Source organism: Glandiceps talaboti, chromosome 5 (assembly GCF_964340395.1).
Source record: "Glandiceps talaboti chromosome 5, keGlaTala1.1, whole genome shotgun sequence".
NCBI lineage: Eukaryota > Metazoa > Hemichordata > Enteropneusta > Spengelidae > Glandiceps > Glandiceps talaboti.
Window position 1 is genome coordinate 14,186,228 of NC_135553.1, and position 23,902 is coordinate 14,210,129.

Sequence of the window (23,902 nt, forward strand, 5' to 3'; positions counted from 1 at the left end):
GCGCTAGAGGGCAGTCTCGCGACCAGGACAGTCGAAGTAAAGACGCTGACGTTGGAGAAAGATCAACTGTCCGATGACCTTAGTACCAAAATAAAGGAACTACAAGGTGTTCGGGATCAAATTGGTAAAGAACGACTCCTGCGAGCAGAACTTGAAAAAGCATATCACCAAGAGGTGGCGCTAAAAGATGAAGTTGATGCACAGGTAGGTATCATTGTTAGGAGTTTGATTATCGTCGTGACCATGTCATCACAATATAGAGAAGGCATTTCATTTTATGTCAAACTACAATGTAACTGACAAGTGTAAATTGGTGGAATAGCATACTATTATGAAAGTGACAATTCCTCTGTCTGTCTGTCTGTCTGTCTGTCTGTCTGTCTGTCTGTCTGCCTGCCTGCCTGCCTACCTGTATGTCAGTCAGTCAGTCAGTCAGTCTAACTGTACTAACAGTGGTCCAACATTGCCTTAAATGGGCCTTAATAGACGTGAATATGTATTAGATTAACAATAATTATACGTAAAAGCACATACGCGTTGCTACTGTTTAGCTTATTATTCATCACATACATGTTTGCTGACTCCCATGATGCAACACTGATCACAGACTCACAGAACAATTAATGGAAAACAAGATTCATTTCAATTTGACGTATCATGGATATCGCATAAAATTGATGTGTAACGTGAAATCATGAAATAACATTCCACAAAGCGCATTTTACGAAAAAGCACTAATTTCATGGATTGGTGCACGTGTTCCCCTCAGTGTAAACTTCCCAACAGCATCTCAGTCCGACCTATATAAATTTTCTCACACATCGACATTTACGATTGCGAGCTTTTGGTGCTTTGAGACTGGGGGATATATCGACAAAGAGCAGATATGCACGCACGCACGCACGCACGTTCGTTCGTACACGTATTAATACGTAACTACGTCAGATCCCAAGTAACTGACAAGGACGTGTCTGTATGTTTGTTTGTTTGTTGTTTGATTTCAGTGGGTGGAAATCAAGTCAGCTAAGAAGCAACTTGTCATCGGATTAAATGAAGGGGACCAAAAGGCGACCGAGGAAGAAAGAATGAAACTGAAGGAGACATTAAAGAAATGGAATCAAATTTATCTAGAACAACTCAGAAAGCACAGGGATGAGTTAGAGAAGAAATATGGAAGAGAGGTAGGAAGATCCTCGATGACTTCTTGACAGTAAGAATATCTCATCAGTGATGATGATGATGATGATGATGATGATGATGATGATGATGATGATGATGATGATGATGATGATGATGATGATGATGATGATGAACTTAAAATCTCCTAATGAAATAGATAGAATGTGATGGAAAACACACCCATCCGTCTTATTGGTTAGAAAGCGTTAGAAAATACAACCATTCGTCAAGTTGAATGAATCTTTATTTAAAGTTGGTTAGAAGCAATTGAAAACACGTCTGATTGGTTGAACGATATCAAGCATAATCATTCATCTGGTTGGTTGGTTGGTTGGTTGGTTGGTTGGTTGGTTTGGTTGGTTGATTGGTTGGTTGGTTGGTTGGTTGGTTGGTTGGTTGGTTAGAAGGCGATATAAAGCATACTCGCTCGTCAGATTGGCTAGAAAACGATAGAAAGTTAAGCTCACCCCTTGTCTGCAAATGATTATAATAATGAAGTATATTTACATATAATATGCTTTCCAATAAATGGGAATCTTGTAATGTCTTCACGTCACCCCAAGTAAACACTTTTAGTAAGTGACAAGGAGGTGAATATAATCTAAAGGTATTAACAGTTACAACCTGTTTTCATTTGGACAGATAGCCGAACTGAAAGCTCAGTTTGATGAACAGAAAGGCAAGGCAGTGACTGCTGAATATGAACTACGACTTCATATAATCAAGATTGAAGAACTTGAAGGACAGCATAAACAACTGAAAGCAAAGGTACGATCCCTACTACAACCATTTTGTTTTAAGACATTTAATTCAAATTTCTTTACGACAATGTGGGTTATTAACGACAGTGGGATCATTTTACTGGAGTGGATTACTTTCATGTAGCAGGATCTCAATATGACTGCTATTCTTTCAAGATGGCAAATTACAAAATAGAGATAAGCATACTCATGACCAGAGATTTTCCCATAAACCCTTGCAGGAAATCCCCAAGATGGTGACATGTGTCACGTGCAGTAAACTTTCTTTACACGACTTGAAAACTACAATAAGTAATGCTGATGTACTATTTTATTACCCAAGGTTATATAAGTTGATAGTAGTACTCAATACAAGTTAACTAAAAGTTGATTGCACTTGTCTTTACTTATTACACTAAGTTCACGTTTCTTCATAGGCTCGACTGATGGAAGAACAAATCAAAGAATTGGAAGATAGGAAAAAGAAACTTGTCGAGGACCAAGAGGGCACGGCAGAACTTATCAAGAACAAAGATGAAGAAATACGTATCTTGCTATTGAAACTACAACAACGAAATAAGGAAGCCATTGATGAACACGACAGACTGTACCTCGATAAAGAAATTGAGAAGTTCAGGAAAATGATTGAGCTTGAAGAGCAGAGGTAAGGTTGTATATCTTTGCATAAAATCAGGGTGTTCTGTGGATAATGATGTGATAATGTGGACGTTCGTTAAAGTGATAGCAAATGAAGCTTCTAAACTGCATTTCGATAATCAGGAGATATCACCTGCGGTGTGAGCAGCTCAATTGATAAAACTCTTATATAGAACTACATGTTGAATTCCAACCTCAGAATTCAATCAGGAAATAAACATTTTCTGTAACACATACAGTGACACATACATACATACATACATACATACATGCATACACAGACACACACACACATACATACATACATACGCACGCACGCACGCACGCACGCACGCACGCACGCACGCACGCACGCACCTACATACATACATACATACATACATACATACATACATACATACATACATACACACACATACCTACATACATACATACATACATACATACATACATACATACATACATACATACATACATACATACATACAAACATACATACATACATACATACATACATACATACATACATACATACATACATACATACATACATAAGTATATACATACATACATACATACATACATACATACATACATACATACATACATACACACACACACCTACATACATACATACATACATACATACATACATACATACATACATACATACATACATACACACACATACCTACATACATACATACATACATACATACATACATACATACATACATACATACATACATACATACATACATACATACATACATACATACATACATACATACATACATTGTACCACCTGTTGGTCACTGACCTCTTCAACTTGTTTTCGCTATGGAAATCTACTCAGTGAACCGTTGTATTTGTGTTCAAAAATGTTGTTCATCTGACCTCTGACTCTTTTGGAACATTGTTTTAGGCTAAAGTTCGGTGAAGAGAAAGAAACAAGTGGTGAGACGGATGAAAGAGTTCAAGAGAAGATTGAAACGATTGCTGAGGCCGAGGAAAAGGTTAAAGAGGCGGGTGAACAAATCGCTGAGAACGGTGGCAGGTTTGATGAGGTCGACGGCCCTACTGTGGGCGAACACGAGACAATCAGAATCGATATAGATATCAACAAGCAATTCTTGAAGCTCGAAAATACCACTGGACAGGTATGTTGACTTTCAACTTGAAACATTCGATTAGTTTTCATGTCACGAACATTACTACTAGTGTTATGTTATGGTATGTTATGTTTATTTATTAAAGTGTCATGTGTGGTCTTACCCATAGCCACACCCAGCCCCTCGGGCTTACAAGACACTAAAGTAATACAAATCTTTAACTTATGAATAAGTAAGCGTACATATTTAAACATTGTACATAAATTCATTTCTCTTACAAAAAGCATCGCTAACAAAATTTACTAGGTCAAATGGCATGTTTGTCATTAAAAATTCTAGTTTACTGCATGAAGGCAGGAGCCAATATATTCTCCACTTCGAGGTCGACAACTTGATTAATAACAATTATATGGCACATTTAAGGGAGGTCGACCTTCTCAGAAGTATCGGGTCATTGGATTTTATTTGATGGAAATAAATTTGGGAAGTTATTAAGAATTTTCATAATTAAAAGAAGGACACCAACAATATATGCAGACAGAATTTCAGACTACGAACATACATGTATATTAATATCTTTTCTCTACATGTTGAATTTTTGAAATCGAGGACCACAATGGAAACAAGTATTAATTGCTTTGTTGTGTTATCCTCGGCAATACTTTTAAATGTATGTTTTTTACTATATTTTATTGCCAAATAAATTCAAAGTCAAATTCAGACACGTAAAGTATGACAGTATTGTCGAATGCCATCCTTTAATTATAAAGTTTTTAGTTTGTCTGTGTCTATCTTAGTAAACCAAGACCTCGCTGGCTAGAATAGTATTCAGTATTTCACTCAAAGTTTCTACGATGAGCTTCGTCCCACAAATACTATTTTATAACATTAAGGTTGCATTTTTTTTCACCTTACAGGATCAAGAAATTGGCGGCTTTCAGCTGCGTCGCAAGAAGCAAGACAAAGAATACAGCTATACGTTTAAATCAGGTCAGGTGCTAAAGGCCGGATCCAAAATGACCGTGTGGGTCAAGGGTCAAGGATCAGAGCAAGAGACAGAAGAAGAATGCAAGTGGGATGATGTTGATGACATCAGTGATGACGAGAGTGAAACTTCGCTTGTTGATTACGAAGGACAGGTAAAGTGTAATAATAGTGCTCTCGTAGACATAGAATAAATTATGATATATAATTGCTTTACGTTAATGAATTATTCAAAAATGCCAGGTGTGAGTTCTGCTAATAGCAACTGACGGTTAAATATACAGAATACAAATGTAACTTGTAATTTATGGTCAAACGTATTTGCCCCCCATCCCAACACATAATGCTCAGTTTATGCCCCTTTAATGCATTTGCCTATTTCTAATGACAATGTTTTTTGTAAAACCAATTCATAGTACAAACCACGTGATGTGGAACCCGAACAAACTGCAGGGACTGATAAAGAACGACTATGGCCATTATTACGATCTAGATATGATTATGTGTGTTTGTGTTTGTGTGTTTGGGCATACGTCGTTGTTATTTTCATGGTAAGATGTAGGTTGTTCTATACTAATATACAACGAATTAGATGTTTCTCCTAAGTAAGCGAAACGTAACATTATTCTCTCTCTCTCTCTCTCTCTCTCTCTCTCTCTCTCTCTCTCTCTCTCTCTCTCTCTCTCTCTCTCTCTCTCTCTCTCTCTCTCTCTCTCTCTCTCTCTCTCTCTCTCTCTCTCTCTCTCTCTCTCTCGCTCTCTCCATCCATCTATCTATCTATCTATCTATCTATCTATCTATCTATCTATCTATCTATCTATCTATCTCTCAGGTAAAATCTGTGCATATGTCGAAGAAAGTGAAAGTTAGCGTGCAGGAGGTAAGAACGAGTGTCCTTCCGTAGGAAATCTTTCAACACGATCTCAATGTATACACACGTATGTTACTCCAGTGGCGAACTTGCATGTGAAACTTTTGAGATTAAACAAATCAAAATTTAATAATGTAGATAAGGTTGTAAGATCATCCCATGATAATCCTTCGTTTGTGGGCGGAGATTATGGTCGAGGTTGAAAATCACTTGATGGTTACTGGCATTTCCATGGAGTATTGATCTTCTAATGCACTTTACTTATACTACGGTGCTTGCAGTAGAGTTACATTTTGTGCATATCATTGTCTCTCTTTAATTGTTGTTGTTGTTGTTGTTGTTGTTGTTGTTGTTGTTGTTGTTGTTGTTGTTTTATAAACGAACTGTTTTTGACAATTGCTATTGTGTATTTCGTCATTGGACCCAAAGGACACCGTGCGTGCAGTATATGATGTGTATGCATCACACAATTCATAAAAGTACAAAGTCACTTTTGATACCAAATTACTAAAAACGACTAATTCTGATCTCTTCTCTTACATTTCAGTGATGATGAAAAACATAAGCTTACGTTTGGAAGAACGAATGAGAAGTTCGACAATGGGGGCACGAAATACAACCTTAAATACCACCCCCATATCATATACTACGCATGGTAGTTTAGTATGAAATAGCGTAAAGTTTATTAACCCTAAAGTTTGTTTGTCGTTTTGCATTGCTGAACTTATAATAGTATAACAGCCTATCAATTGTAATGATTTTCAAGGAAGACACTATAGGAAAAAAACACATATATACAGCACATTGCAGATTACTGTTCAACCTCGCTGTTTGTTACAATCACACAGCAACCCCTTTGATCAGGAACTGCACACACTGCACTGAAAATTGCGAAATCGCAATTTCTTGCTACATTTAGTATGATGAAATCAACCATTTAAACACACTGCAACTAAACGCAGACAGGCGGGCACCAACGTACGGACGGACGGACGGACGGACGGACAGACAGACAGACAGACAGACAGACATACAGACAGACAGACAGACAGACAGACAGACAGACAGAGTACAGTAATCGGCAATGCGCTGTGTGTAAGCCATATAATTGTTTAAGGGCATGATTACACATACGGCTTGAACGGTTTGATGTAGAATTTCAGTTTTTTGCTATTTTCTTGTTACAAACGTTAAATTTACATGTAAAGAAGACAAATGTAATTTTCACAAAAACATTATCAAATAAACTTTAGAATTTATGTTTTTGTCCTACATCAATTTCACTTGACGTAGACAAGCATTCTGTCAGAGTTTTGTAATTATATCAGATAATTAAGTGTCTAACCTTTCTTTCCCCAAGCAATGTGCTAGCTTGATAAACAGGCCTTTTGCCTCCACTCAAAGTCCGAAGTTGCTCTTGTGCGTGTATGATAATGCGCTTGTCCAGTAAGACATATATCATGATCACTTCTTTCAACTGAAACACACAAAACTTGCCAGAATACATGTATCTTGTATGAGTTTCAGTTTTTACTGTCATTGCATGCTTTCTAAACCTGGTAATTACAAAAATCGTTTATATTAAAAATTAAATATTAACTAATATAGCTAGCACTACTCCTTGTCAAACTATTGTGCCAAACGAATACAATAGCGGTATTTTTTTATGTCTCTATGACAGATTACAGTTGTGTCTCCTTTGTGTTTCCCTTATGGGATACATTGTGGTTTTTTTGAATAAATAAATGGACACACTTCAACTCAGATTAACAATAGCAGAGACACAACACACACAGAGGATACTGTACCTCAGGATATTGAAGATAAATAAGCTTTTCTATTCTTTTACAGTGTAGTACTGAGAAAACAGGCACGGGTGGATTCTAGTATTGGGGTTCTAAAACCCGTCGGCTAATGGTTTGTGACGTGTATTCGACGAATAATTTTTTTGAAAGTGGGTTTGTTAATAGTTCATAAATTTGATACATCAGCTGTAAATGTATTAGGGAACAGCAATCGTCACACGCACGTTTCAACGTATAGGGTAGACCTGACCACACAGGTATGCTCTCTGTACATTGTAGGCATTTTCCACACGTCGTACAAATTCTTTGTTAATGGTATTTTTATATGTCGTCATTTTTTTCCGTTTTGTGTTCTTCCTAGTCATTATCTCACACCAAGCTCCACCGTCGCCCACAGAGACTTCTGCTGACACGTTTACACACAGCCTTGATGATGTTAATGGCTATTATTGTTTATTTCTACTGGTAAACACTGAACATGCATTATTTGTGTGCTTCTATATACCAAGTATGCTAGGCACCTTTTTAAATTTTTTCTCTCCATCAAATGATGTTGTCCGGGTGTGTGTAATAATGTCATGTCCCTTGAGTGAAACGCCAAACTATCCCCGTTTCTCCTGTAAGTGCTTCGATAAATTATGTGTATACAGACAGTCACAAACTCGTGGAAATGTCTATACAGAAGTAGCAAGAATTACAATGTGAAATATTTCCATCTACTGAAGAAGAGCTACATCATTATTTATATAAAAAGGGGCTTTTTAATATCATAATACTATTTTTTCAAACTGGTAAAATACGTGCACGTCTTACAAAGAAAAGTTGCAAATATACACAAAATGAGTGGAGTTGTGGAGTCATGATGGGTGAATGGATAGCGTGACCGGCTTGGTTGCAGGTTCGAGCCCTGCCGCTGCCTTCTGTTTGTTTATGAGTGGCTAAAGTCCTTGGGCTGTTGATGAGGGGCTGTACATGTTGTGCCGTTCTAATTCGAGCCAGGGGGTAATAATTGTAAAGCGCTTTGAGCACGGCGTGGGAAAGCGCTATATAACCCAACATTATTATTATTATGATAAAATTAAAGAAAAAAAACCACACACACACACACACATACACAGAGAGAGAGATACAGACATGCATGCATACATACATACATACATACATACATACATACATACATACATACATACATACATACATGCATGCATGCATGCATGCATGCATGCATACATACATACATACATACATACATACATATATACATACATACATACATACATACATACATGCATACACACACACACACACACACACAGACTAGACAGACCGACTGTTCTACTGGAAAGAAGGTGGGTAGGTATTATGTAAGTGGATGGATGGATGGATGGATGGATGAATGGATGGATGGATGAATGAATGAATGGGTAGATGGATGGATGCATACGTATCTAGAGGGGGTGAGTTAGAGAGGAGCGGGAACGAGTGGGTGTTGATGGCAAGATCACTGAAAGTTTATCATATTTACGGGGGGGGGGGTTGGAATGGGCGAGAGAGAGAGTGAAAGTAGATGATGTCGAAGTTCTTGTTAATGCATTACATTTTCCCTAATAATAACACTTGGTTTGTGTCACGCTCTCCTAATTACCACAAACACAGTTCAATGTTCGCCATTGAAAAAAATCAACCATGTATACCATTGTAGCAAACTCAATACCATCTCATCAATAGTAATAACATACATATTTTCTATCACACACATTCTCAATGTAAATATTAAAGCTGTATGCAAATTCTATGTCAGTCTATCTAATTAGCAAGAGTGAAATACACAACATACCCGATAATTAATTAATTAATTAATTAATTAAATTATGTATGTATGTATGTATGTATGTATGTATGTATGTGTGCATGCGCGCGAGCGTCTATATGTCTGTATGTTTGTTTGCCTGTCTGTCTGTCTGTATCTATCTATATATCGATCTATCTATCTATCTCTCTAGCAAACTAGCTATCACCTGACAGTATTGTTTATTTGGGTTCACATTGATCTACAATGTATCATTTGATATGGATACACGTTATCAGTGTCTGTAATTTCTTCATGTAATTCGTTAGAAAAAACTTCGTATGAGATAAAACAACAACAACAACAACAATATTGTGCCGCTTAATTGAAACTCTATACTCTCTCTAGTATGGTAGTATGTTTGCTTTGTCAGAGTCATTGACATTGCAGCATGTCGTATAATGACATTTTGAAATTCCCATTTTGTTTAAAAAGTAATCTGGCTAAAATGTATGAGTATATCTCATTAAATATTCATGTAAGCGACATCTTCATTGAATTGAAACTTTAAGGGATATTTTGCCAGGGACGCAGTATGTGTGTTTCAAGAAGACGGAATTTATATTGATACTGATCAATCACAAGGACGGTCCTGGCAAAAAATACATATACGAAGTTATTTATCGGTTACTGGCATGAACATTAATTGACTGACTGACTGACTGACTGACTGACTGACTGACTGATGTATCGATTGTTATAAAATCTAACAGTTGTAATATGATATATATACGTGTGTATGTATGTATGTATGTATGTATGTATGTATGTATGTATGTATGTGTGTGTGTGTGTGTGTATGTATGTATGTATGTATGTATGTATGTATGTATGTATGTATGTATGTATGTGTGTGTGTGTATGTATGTATGTATGTATGTATGTATGTATGTATGTATGTATGTATGTATGTATGTATGTATGTGGGGGGGTGGATTGATTGATGAATGGATGAGTGGGTGTGCGTGTGCGTGTTACAATATAATATATCCAATCTTTATTTGAACCTGTAATTTTAAAAATGAATAACAATTATCATTATTATTTTTAATATCGACTGAAAGATAATTAATTGATCACGACTTTCGTTGAATGCTGGTACCAGTTGTATCCCTCAGGGATAACCATCACCGTAAAGACGAGGTAATGATAGCATGATCATTTACTCTATTTATGAGAGTTTGACAACACTAGACGGTAAATGGTTTCAAAATACGCAACAAAAATAAATGTTTGACTAGGTTTCGCATCAAATGTATCCAGGCTGGCAAATTGTGACAAACGATACATTACCGCACCAATACATGTACCCTGCAAAATCTTACTTCACGGATGAGGGGGTACACACATTTCTGTTCATACGTTGAAACTAGTCGTAGATGCCAGATATTTTAATATTTTTGTACGAATTTAATTTTCTGTTAGAGAAAAAGAAGAAGACTTTGTTGGTCACTATATCTATTTATAGTTATCTTTGTTTAAACGTTAAATGGAGAGAGGGGCAACAGTGGAAATTCATTAGAATTTCTGAACAATACAATTTATGAAAAAAATGCAACTTTTACATGCGATACTAAAATATTCCCAGGAGAACTGATCATTTCATGATTAAAAATATGATTAAATGTCAACAAATTGGTGAAGTGTTTATAATGATTATTAGAAGTAAAAGCATATTAATTATTCATAGATATTTTTTGAAAACATAGCAGTTGTCAAGCATTACTTATAAACATATCATCACTCACATCGTTCTAACGTATGCATACGGAGAGTACATCAAGATCGACTGTCGCAGTGTAGGATTTTTTTTTTTGGCGTAAGTGCTCAAGTAGACCAACTTTTATTCTTCGAAAATAGCAACTGTACTGGACCACGGCAAATGAAATAATTCCTGGTTCCATAAGGATATACATGTGAAATAAGAATTGTTTGTTGTGGTGACGGTGGTGGTGGTGGTGGTGGTGGTGGTGGTGGCTTAGGTCATGGATTTTCATGTCAGCGGTGAGCGATACTTTGGATCGTAGTTAGCATAAGTCGGATACTAGTTTTGAGACTACTACTAAATATGGTAATTCGACGCTTAAAACAACTGCCAAAAACGGAGTTTCAAAGCTGGGAACAACTACCAAATATGGCGATTCAAAGCTGGAAACTACTAAATATGGTATTCAAGTGCATATGTGTGATTCTTTTGGTTGCTATAGGTACACGTACATCTGATGCCGCAGCCTCAGGTAAGAACAAATGTCAAGCGCTAGCTTATACTATAGCTAAAATGATGTAGGCTTGGTGTTTCACTCATGGGACATAACAGCTGAAATGATGTAGGCCTAGTGTTTCACTCATGGGACATTATAGCTGTAATGATGTAGGCTTGATGTTTCACTCATGGGACGTACATTAAGTTTTTACACAGCGATATACATATAACAATTTAACAGCACCCGTCACAATTGTGTGCCAAGCAAACTGTACTTCTATCTCGAGTGATTAATTGACAAGTTAATTTTCAATTGTTATAGCTAGTACTTTCACAAATAAGCTCTGTCAAAAATGTATGTCGTTAGTCTTGACTTGAAAGTCTCACTACTTGGTGCAGAGCGACCAATGTTGATATTTGGTTCAAAAGAATTACAACAGCGTAGCTGAAAGACCTATCTCCAAGATTTGGCAGTATTTCTCTTTTCCGTCATTCAGCTGTAACTTGTTGAGGTTACCAGACAGTCCTCGATGCTTCATATTACAGTTGAAGTTTTGGCCAGGGAGAATGTTTGCAAACGAGTGAGGAGAATGCGGTGGTCAATTGTGTCAAAAAAAACTGCTGATAGATCTGTTATGTGGAATTGAATGACACTGAGTTATTCTTGGTATTAGGATCAGCTTGAACAATTTCAACTGGCCAGAAGTAGGTTTTCGTTGATGGTGGTGTTTTGGTTTGGGATGCAAAGAAATATAAGATACGATTTGATGGGCAAAAATATCAATTCATAAAAAAAATCAACATATAAATAGTCTAGGTACCTGGAATGTCGTAGTAACATCGTCAACAACATTTATTTTCAGACTGTTTAGGTACGTCCTGGCAGAGAGCCTGTGCAAACGGGGGTTGCATTCCTAATGGCTGGTGGTGTGACGGCTATGACGGAGATTGTGAAGTCGACGATGACGGGGACAATACTGACGGAATGTTTTGTGGTATGTCTAACTGTTACACCACTTCCTAATTTTCCTGTCATTCACTAATTCAATTTTAATTTGTCGTGTATTAAGTACATTTACAGTACTTCAAACTGATGTATGAACGATGAAGTATTGCAACATATTGATACATTACTACTGAACTTGCCCTGATCCATGGCCATACATTGTATATTTAGCTATAGTAGTCACAGTATTGCCTACACAGCAGCAGCAAAGTTGAATAACAGTTTACTTTGATAATGCCGCAATATTCAGTGTTGCAAATAAACCCCGTCTATTGGTAGATATCATCATTGGATAGATGTACAGTGATGTATTAGACACCAAAACTCAGTACCTGTAAGAAGCATCAAATTTGACATTTGCTCTTATTCAAGTTATCAGTAATGACGCGCACAATTGCGTCACATCTTTGATATGACCCTACTACATTTTTTGTAAATTCTGTATAAAGACCAAACGCATTTTGGTAGTGTATCTAATATGTTGCAGTAGTTTGTCATTACATATACTTTCAATGGAAGCACTGTAATACACGTTTAACAATACGTTAGTGATGGTGACAAAGGATTTAATATACCTTAAAATGAGTAGAGATATCTATAGAAAAAAACCACACACACATGTGTATGTTATCAAATGCGCTACTCGATGTATACAACGAATTTACGGCGTCGCGTCAGACGCAGCTAGCTAGGAAAACTTGCTATCAGTGGCGCCACCCTACCTATGAGTGTAATTACATCAACACCCACCCGTTGCCAGCTTCTGTGTATACATCAATATGTTGCAACAATGTACACTGTGTATGCACCAGTATGTCGCAATAATGTACAGTGTATGCAACAATATGTTGCAACAATGTACTGTGAATGCATCAATATATGTTACAATAATGTTTTTGTTTGTGACTATCTTTAGTTCACCTATAATAGCTTACCTTTCGTACATTGTCGATAGCTTGATTCCCTTAGTATCTCTGTAGTACATAGGATGGCTATATAACTTTATGTACATGTATGTTGTTTTATGTATCTGTGAACAGACTTCTCATCGGCAAATCCGTGCGCATATAGCGCTCTGCTCATATTGGGTAACAACGAGAAAACGATGTGTGTGTGTACCTATAATTACTCCGGACTGAATTGTGATGTACCTTCAGGTAAACTAAATGTTCATGTACTCCCTTTTTTATGTCACCATCTGTGCATGCTAAGATTAAGAACATCAGAAGTCCTTCTGTATGGAAGAGTTATGTTATATGTGTCTGTCTGTCTGTCTGTCTGTCTGTCTGTCTGTCTGTCTGTCTGTCTGTCTGTCTGTTTGCCTGTGTCTGTCTAACTGTGTCTGTCTGTCTGTCTGTCTGTCCGTTCGCCCGTTCGTCTGTCGCTCTTTCTGTCTCTCTTTCTGTGAACATGATTTCTATTAACTGCATCAATTCTTAAACTAATGAATGATTTTCGGTAATTAAGCTATATCGTAGGAATACAACATTTGCATAATTGATGACTTTTAGTACTTAATGTCTGAAGAACACAAGTTTCAAATTCTATATATATAGTTTGGCACTTAATATTGATGATGACAAAATGTAAGTGTCCCATTAAGCAAGCTTGTTAATGTAGCTTTTGATCTTAGTGAGGTATTTGCAGTTAATGATTTCGGGTAATTAGGCAATAATTATTAATAATTCTTACTTCAAATTTCATATAATTTGGTATATACGTTGATGATAACAAAGTATATACGAATAACTGTCCTTACAGAAGGCATTCAGTTTACATCTGGCTTGTGTTCATAGGCGTACATTAGTATAGGAAATATAGTAAGGCGCAAAGAACAGATCAATCGATGTTGTACATGTAAGTTTTGTCACTTCTTCATGGTTTATAAAAAGACTTAATAGTAAACTCAGACCACCATTTGCTATAGTGGTCTGAGTAAAAATTTAGGGGTTCAATCCCAGTTCTCGCATCTGTGTTATCCTATTAGCGCAGCCTTAAGGATTACATCATAACAGTTCAGTATCAACCTCCTTATACATCCCCTTGCAAGTCACCGTTCAACGGTTCTATTTGACAAAACCATGTACCTAACCAATAAGAAACTGCACATGCTACATTTTACTACATTTATAAGATAGCAGGATTGAAAGGATATCGTTTGTAGCAACATTTTATCCCTAAATGTAAAGAACTAAATGTGCCACCGTGCAGACCTCGGATGCAGCAGACATCAAATGGAGACATCACAACATTGGTGCCAATGTGTCTGCGTCTAGTTGCAGAACGTTTAAATGGTTTATTTCATATCCGATTCGATAAAATGAAGCAAGATCCTGTGATCCTGCTATGTTATTTTAGTGTAAAACATGTAGTTTGTTGTATTGGCGTCTGCTTGGTTTTATCGAAGAGAACCACTGAACTGTTACTTGAAGCGGACTGTAGCTCTTCCAGTCAATTGTTTCTCATACGTAGATTTTACATGTAATCCTAGTCCAGACTGGATCCACCGTTTATATAGCTGTGTTTACACATGGTCATCAAGCTAGTTTGTTTGTCAGTTCTTTTGTTTGTTTGTCTGTCTGTCTGTCTGTCTGTCTGTCTGTCTGTCTGTCTGTCTGTCTGTCTGATTATTTGTCCATTCGTTCAATTCTGTGTTTGTGTCTTTCTTATCACTTAGCATGGACGCTTACTGAGGGCTCGGCTTACAACGAATATTACTGGCCATTGGACGAACTTGCTTCCGATAACACCATTGCCGGCTTCCCAAGCATTGCCTCTGAGACCGCTGGCATTTCAGAACTAACAATGGATGACGTTTTCGGGAGGAATGTTGTTGACTTAAACGGCAATGGTGCCAAGTATATTAATATGGGAAACTTCCATGAGGAATGTCTTGGCAACATTGCCCTTTGCTCAGATGGGTTTACATTGGATTTATGGTACAAGAGTGCCGAATCAATGTCAGACACTGCAGCTGACCAACACATGTACATTGTAGCAAATTCTTACCAGTATACCAACGGCTTCTACTTCGCCTTTGTGGACGGGTCTTACATATTCAGTGTACGTGAAGGAGGAAAGAGATGGGTTGTAAAGTTTTCTCTGTCGTCTGGTCACTGGCACCACTTGACGTTCACATGGAGTTTCTCTGATCAACAGTTGTGTCTTTTCGACGACGGTTTGAAGATCGAAAATTGCCAATCTGTTACCGTGTCGAATAGCGTCGACTTCAACCATGAAGAGTCCAACAGTTTGTACGTCGGCAGATCGTTATCTTCTGAAGTAAACTCCGAGGGCTGTTTATCCGACATTCGATTCTACGATCATGGTATGTGTTCTTTTATTGAAAATTAAATTATCAGAATATTCTTCATGATTTAAATTTGGGGGAGAGGTGTAGATTATTTTTTGTTACGTTGGTCTGATCACAGGGAGCCAATGAATCGTTTTAAAAACAAACATAAACATATGCCAACAACTCTGACCGGTCAACCTAATATCGCTGGCCCACGGCTAATACACTTTATCAAACATATCAGCACTTTGTGACAATTAGTAACAAAAAACACCTATCTGTTCAAAGAAAGCTTCACATTGTTCCATTGAAATTTTATGATATTTGAATACCTGATCATTTTATTTTCAAGTTGTACCTAATGGAGAAACTTGGCTATATGGTACTAGACTCACGTTATACATGTATGATGAGACAACAGCGAGTTCAAAGAGTCTCGGAGAATTAGATTCTTTAACAGACAACGATATCGGTACATCCTTTTGTACTGCTCAAGAAAAGAATCCCTGGATACTCCTGAAATTGCAATCAACCTTCCAAATCTCACACATTGTTGTTTCACTTGCTAACTACGACGTAACTGGTGAGTTTCCATTATAGACAATGTTCCGTATCAATATTTTAGATTACCCATATGGATTACAAATAGGAATTTATTTGGAAGTTTAATCAAAACATTGCTATGACTATCTGACTAGTTTCTATTTTAAAGAGCACAAAGTGTAAAGCAGTTTCCTATTATTGGTAAGGAAGTGATTTGCAAAAAAACTGGAACACCACGAATACATTTTCCAGTTCCCGAAAAGTACACATTTTTAGATTTTTTTTTCATAAGAAAGATTCATAAGTGAGTGCATGGTATCAATTTTGACATTTCTCCATGACAATTTTCAAGATTTTGTTTACTGTAGTCAAACCCTTTCATATACTGCTAATATTCCAGTGAAATAATGAAATCAACACACTGAAATGTATTTTTCAAAATATTTCCATCAAAATGTGCTAAAATTACATCTGAATTAAGATATCTATTAATTTTAGCAAATTTCCCTCATAATCAGTAAAATTGAACCTCTAAAAAGATTCAGGTTTGTGTCAGTCGCAGGACTTGCCCTGAAGGTTGGAAAGTGGTTTGTCAGCTGCAGGACTTGTCCTGAGGCTGAAAGGGATGTGTCAGCTGCAGGACTAGTCCTGAGACTGAAAGGGATGTGTCAGTCAGATGCAGGACTTGTCCTGAGGCTGAAGGAGTGTGTCAGCTGCTGGAGCGGACAGGGGGAAGACGTGTAATCACCATGATACATCTGTTGCTTCCTGTCGCTCAGAACAAACTATCTACAATCCATACAAGACAACACCAAAACTAGCGACATGAGACAAGAGTAAAACTGTTAAAACTATGCAATATGAATGCTTTAATCCTATATGCTTAAATATATATACATGCTTCAGGGAGTTGAGGAAGTATAATGGACCGTTGTGCCGCTATAGACCCGTGCCAAGGGTAATAATCATTAAGCGCTTTGAGTACAGAGTGGGAAAGCGCTATATAAAAGCTAACATCATTTTTATTTAATATTATGTTATGTAAGACTGCATCATCACAGTCATACATACTGGCAACAAATACCATAAGGGTGATAAACCAGTGTGGAGAAGTACTCCAAGTCGCACAGCGGGCCAAGTATGAGAGATTTAAGTGTGCCAAATGAATATATTCTCTATTTTCATTTTCTACTTTTGTCAGGCTTAAGGTTTCTCGTCGGCCAAACATGGAAGATTTCCGAAGCTGTTCAATGTGGACAGCAACTTGAGTCCGTCATGGCATGGAAAAACATTACAGTCAAATGTGATTCAGCGATCAAAGGAAATCACTTGTTCGTACAAGCAATCGGTGAAAATACGACACTTCCTGTATCTGAAGTCTGGGCATTCAGTGGTAAGCAGTAAATGTTTATTTTTCTTGATGAACATTTGTCACTACATTTTTGAGAAGAATACGACTAAAAGGATTATCAAAGACAAACATTTACACTTAGGAATTACTAGTAATTTAAAATATTGAACATACAGTGCATTGACTACTCCTCGTGTCTTGTTTGATTACAAGAACGTGTATCATCATCAAATCTAAACTATTTGCTAACTGATGACACATGACACTAACACACCATTTTTCATAAGATTATTATTATTTGCTCTCAGAATATATCGAAGTTACACGCTGTGAAGTGGGAATATTAGTTAAGTAAAATCGTAAGATGCGATTAAGGATAACCAAACTGATAATTCTCTTTCTTTCTTTCTTCCTCCCTCCCTCCCTTCCCCTCCCTCCCTCCCTCCCTCATACATACATACATACATACATACACACACACACACACACACACATACATACATACATACATACATACATACATACATACATACATACATACATACATACATACAGATAAATACTACATTGGTTGTTTAAGCCAAATTACTGACCCAATATATAGCACTGTTTCAGACGCTTCAGTCTGTCGAAAGCTTTGTGGCACTGAAGGGTACCCTTACGCGGCTGTAACAGATGCTGATTTGTGTACATGTCTCTCAACGTACTCGGAAGCCTCCTTCACAAATTATGGATGTGATGTATCATGTCATTTCAATCCCTTGACATTTTGCGGCGGAAGCATCACATACAGCCTGTTCTTCTCAACTTCCATGACATCTCTCGTGATGGATGCACAACTTGAAGGTGCATTCGCTTATATAGACACAGACAGGGTAGAGGTTGGTGAAGTTGTGACACTGGAAGTTGGATATACAAATGGAGACTCGATAACAGCTACTGTTAATGTTTACTTTGAAAATAATAATCTTCATGAAATTGTTGAGGAATTATCAGACGGTTCAAATTACATATATCAGCAATTTCCAACACCTGGCGAGTATAGCATAAATGTGGTGATTCGTGGACATAATTCAATTTACGACAATACCCTTTATGTGAATGTAACACAACAGACATACAAGCCAGTCATTGGACTAATAACCACCCCGACTGTACTGCTGGGAGAGCCAACAATGTTTTATATCCACATATTGGCTGGTCTGGATGTAACATGTTTATTAACATATGGTGATGACACAATTGGTTTAAGTATAAGCTCCTTTTCGGGTGACGTAAGTGGTACCACTCAGGTTGATTCATACGTGTACGGAGACAGCGGAACATACGTTGCCATGTTATCATGCGAGGGGGACAATTCTGACATTAAAAATGTCACAGTCCGTGTGTTAAGTCCCCTGAAAAATGTTGGTATTACTTCTGCAAGTGCGGTCGACAACGCAAGGCCATACAATTTCTATTGGTCTGTGAATTCATTTCAAGGTGTGCAGTCCACTTTATATCTTGTTCAGGAAGAAGAACTAACTTTTGTCGAGTGGCCAGAAGGCACTAGTTTCTCGACATCTATGAGTACTGGGCTGTGCACTATAACCAACGCGTTTCTTTTTGTGGCTCACCAACAAGCAGTTGACATATATATGTCCTCAATAACATACATATCGATTGAGGAAAGTGGATCACAACTTGTTGTCCAACACGAAGCCCTCATAATAGAAGGAAGGAGGCATTTGTACCAAGCAAGTGTAACAAATGGATCAAACCTTATTTTCATCTGGGATTTCGGCGACGGGACTGATGACAGAATCAAAGTATGTGCAACTTCTGAGAAAGATGATACTATAGAACATGTGTACGAATCACATGGGACGTACACCATTACGGTAAAGATGGTTAATTTTATGTCTTTGCTATCATTCCACTTGACGGTAACCGTGCGCGCGCCATGTGACGATCTTGAGGTGCGTATAAGTGGGCAGGAAGGGGATGGCAACGCACAGACGCCAAGGGTATACACACGATCAGAAACCATATACATTCTGAGTAGAATTGTAATGCATTGTGACCAGTCATACGATATGGAAATACTGTGGTCAGTTACTGATTTGACTACGGAACAACCTTTCCCAATTGAACAATCTTCGGCATCTGACATCAAGTTCATGCCAAAGACATTTCCATATGGACACTATCAAGTAATCATTAAGGTACAGATCGGCGACCTTTCCAGCACAGATGGCGTTTATTTGCACATCAAACAGTCCGATTTACAAGTATCGATCTCGGGTGGCATTGCACGGTCGATGGGGATGGAACAAGTTCTTATTCTTGATGGACGTACGGGGTCAAGTGATCCTGATTCCGCATCCTTATCTCCAGAAGGAATAACTTTCAAATGGTATTGCAGAAAAGAAAATGAGATGTTCGAGCAAGATGGGGACCGACTCAGCGATCGCACAGTTGTTACATTACCTCAACAGGGTTACGCGCCTTCGGATTCAGCCGGATGTTTTGGTCAAGGGCCAGGTAAACTCGACTATGATGGCGACATTCTGGAAATCCAAGATGGATACCTCTACCATGACACGTCATATGTTTTCTTGTTGTCCGGGGAGAAAGACTCAAGATATACAGAGTTTACACAAACCATCCACGTCCTCAGTGTATCACCACCAAATGTTGAATTAAGGTAAAAATCATTCTCATAGATTCGAATATAAATCTTGCCCTCATGCAATTTGCATAAAATGTATCTCTGGTCATCCAATGGGGAACTTGCAAACCCACCATGTTGAATGTTGTATCATGGGAAATGTGATAATAAATGCTAACCAAGTAGTATTATAAACACCAATATTGTTACATTGTTTGTAACCACAAATAATCAATTCAGAGTCACCCTGACCTTTGTGGGAGGTTTATTTTATCGAAAACTCCAGATTACGTATTACGATAGCCACAGATAATCCCATAGTCCTTTGCGTCTGAGCATGCTCAGTCTGGATTGCAAGTTCCCTATTATGCGATCTTGAATAGGCAGACTACAAGTATAACAATTGAAACCAGTAAACCAAAAACAAAGCTACAGCAATATTAGTTAGATTTTAATCGTGTCAGACGACTTTCTGCTTCACGCATTTATTAGTTTTAATTATTGTATGCTTCAAAAGAGTATTGTGATTTTTCTACTTTCGCATACAAAACGTACCATTAAAATTTCCATTGAAAGAGCTAGCTAGCCTTCTAGTCGGCGCGAAAGAAATGTTAGTTTACATTTTATGTTATTCAAAATGGCGCGTGTTTGCAGAAAGGTTGTCGGAAGTGTTTGTGTATGTTTTGCTTTTGTTTTGAGGTTGTGTTGACTTCAACAATCGAGTTTCTCCCTAGTGTGACATTTGAGCTGTTCGTAGCAAAGAATGAAAATTACGGGAACATCAAATAGCGTTACTAAAATATAAAGGGCAACATTACAATTAAAATCGTAAAACAAGTGACAAAAACTTTATCGGGTTCGACAAAAATCTTACTAACACTGCAACATTGTGTCATATAGCTCAACAAAACTCTTACAACTGTACAAAGAGTACTGAACAGTATTGCCTGGCTCATCAAAATTCTTACCAAGATAGCTACATTTTATCACCTCATCTTGACAAATATCTTTGTTGGTAAGATATTTTGTTTGGCCAGACAATAAGTGTCAGTTGGATTTTTGATGAGCCAGATGATAAAATGTAGCAGTGTTAACTTTTTGTGGAACAAAAGCAAGACGACATTTTGCTTCAGGTTTTTCGATTTTAATTGTAAAAATTCATACCAGCGATACTATATTATTTTAACATTTATTCTTAGACTGTTCTGGTTTTGTTTATTAAAATTAGATGCATATCAAATTGTCAAACCATAATTAACCCATCCAGTGAGTATTCGTTATTGGCAAAGTGTACAAACTGTGACTATGCCGAAGCAAACTTCTTTTGGCAGTTGATGGACAGTGGTGGGACTCTTGTCGATGGATTTGAAACCAAGACTTCTACAGGTAGATTATTACGTATTGTATCGTCAGATTAACATTTCTACCAAATGTCAACAGAATTGCCAAATTATATGAAGTTTGTTCATACGATATAGCCTGAGATTAGTAATTGCTCAAATAAGACATTAAAATAAAAAATCATCATCAACAGGAATTAATCATAAAACGACTGTAATTCGTTAAGGTCGATGTATGTACCAAATCATATGAAGTTTGAAGGTCGTGTTCTTAAGATAATGCCTAATGACCCAAATCATCATTTAGGCAAATAAATCATTAATATTCATAGGTTGTTTATAAAGAAAATCTAATCAGTTCTCTCGATTCCAATGTGGAAGCTATGTAGCAAGTTTCATAACAATTATGATACAGGTAGCCTTTCGGAACTCGCGTCAACTGACAGACGGACTAGACAGACAGATCTATAATATAGCGTCCCCTTGCAAAATTAATAAATGCACAATACCACTTGGCAATCGTCAATACACATTATATAAGTGCATTTTGCATTCATAAATGAGCCAATCGTCTACCAGTATACGATCGTACTTAACTGTGGCACAGTCACTGAGAAATAGTATATAGGTCTACCGTGAATTACGTTACTGTTTAGCAATACTTACGACAGTTATGTAATTTGCATGCGATGGTAATATTACTGTGATATACATGTAGCCAGGGGGTCTACAGTGGACTGCTATAGTACTTATAATAGTACTAATTACAGTTTTCAAATGTTAGTCATTGTATTAACATAATTGGTAGTACCTTAGTGCTGCGGTACTATAGACCATTGTGTGAACTGGTGTGAACTGGTGTAAACCCATGATAGTTGCAGCCCACTGGACTATTACCCTTCATTCCCAAATGATATTTCATTTCAGTATTCAGATAATTCGCACCCTCATGTTGTACATATAACACAGAGATTTTTTTTCACTAATACAATGACCCCAGGTACTACCACAGAAAGCATGTCCATCCTACCAGATGTGTTGATTGAAGGTGTTCACTACAGGTTAAAGGTTACAGCTGAGATGTTTAATTTGCATGGCTTTCAGCAAATCGAATTCACAGTTAATAATAGGCCACATGGGGGTGATTGCCACATTTCCCCATCAGGTAAGTTGCCACGTGTTTATCGTAAAGTAAGGGCCCTAACATAGATCGCATGCTTTGTTGTTGTTGTTGTTGTTGTTGTTGTTGTTGTTGTTGTTGTTGTTGTCTCTGTTACTGCTGTTGTTGTTGTTGTTGTTGTTGTTGTTGTTGTTGTCGTTGGGTGATAATTCACAATTCAGAATGATGATTACCGACTATACTTTTCATATTCCTGTAAAGTAAAACCTCCTTGAATAACATGGGTCATATGTAGCTGATATTATTTTCGTCTATTAGTTCGGTAAAAAGTCATATATTTTCGCACACGATCGGGGAAACTACATTTACTTGTTATTTCTTCACATCAACTTTTGTGACTGAGCTGCCTGGAGCTGACATTCACAAATGCAATTTTCTCTCAGATGTTAGTATTTTAATTTTCAAAATGTTTAGACATTTCCTTGAACTTAGATATTTCAAGAATCATGGTATGTAGCCGAATAGACCGCGTTATTAACACTAGGTATCGCGTGTATGTGATTGTAATACAGTGAACTGCACCAAAATCATCCATCGGTGTCTTCGTAGACATCCGAAGTTGGACAATTCATGGTGAAGACTTTGTTATCGATCTATTCGTGTTTGCATGCTTTCCCCTCTTCCCCCCACTCCAACAAAGGAAAAAAAAGGTGAAAATAACAGACAATTGTTTCTAAACTATCATGTTTCTTACGTCGTAGAGTTTTTGTACTACCCAAATAAGTACGTGGTTACGTGTAGTGGTTGGACAGATGATGATGATAGCGATTTGCTCATGTACGAATTTCGTGCTAGAATCAAAGATTCAAATCTTCCTTGGAGTACGATTTACTTCGGAGGGGATTCGTTCACACCGGACAGTTATTTGCCAGTTGGACGAGCAACAAATGACTATATGGTTGAAGTTAGAATAAGGATAAGTGATAATCAACTTGCGTACGCCGAACTCATACGTGAAACACAGGTAAGAGATTAACGTTTTAAGTTGATGCAATTCGAAAAAGACGGAAGTGAGAGTGGTCACAAACACAATTAAGATAGCACACGAATATTGCTCCAAAAAGTGACTGCTTTGATTTTAGTATTAACGGTATAAACAGTCGCAGAATGTACACTACTCACATCGAAATTACACGC